Raw genomic sequence first — 236 nt, 5'->3', positions numbered from 1 at the left:
CCTACTAGCTCTGTCAAACCTACTAGCTCTGTCAAGCCTACGTCCTCCGCGAAGCCTTCGTCTTCCTCCGCAAAGCCCACCAGCTCTGTCAAGCCTAGCAGCTCTGTCAAGCCTAGCAGCTCTGTCAAGCCTACCAGCTCTGTCAAGCCTAGCAGCTCTGTCAAGCCTACCAGCTCTGTCAAGCCTACCAGCTCTGTCAAACCCACCAGCTCTGTCAAACCCACCAGCTCTGTCAA

This window comes from Paraphaeosphaeria sporulosa, assembly GCF_001642045.1.
Source record: "Paraphaeosphaeria sporulosa strain AP3s5-JAC2a unplaced genomic scaffold CC84scaffold_2, whole genome shotgun sequence".
Lineage (NCBI taxonomy): Eukaryota > Fungi > Ascomycota > Dothideomycetes > Pleosporales > Didymosphaeriaceae > Paraphaeosphaeria > Paraphaeosphaeria sporulosa.
The sequence above is the reverse complement of the archived record's forward strand: the minus strand, read 5'-3'. Positions refer to the sequence as shown.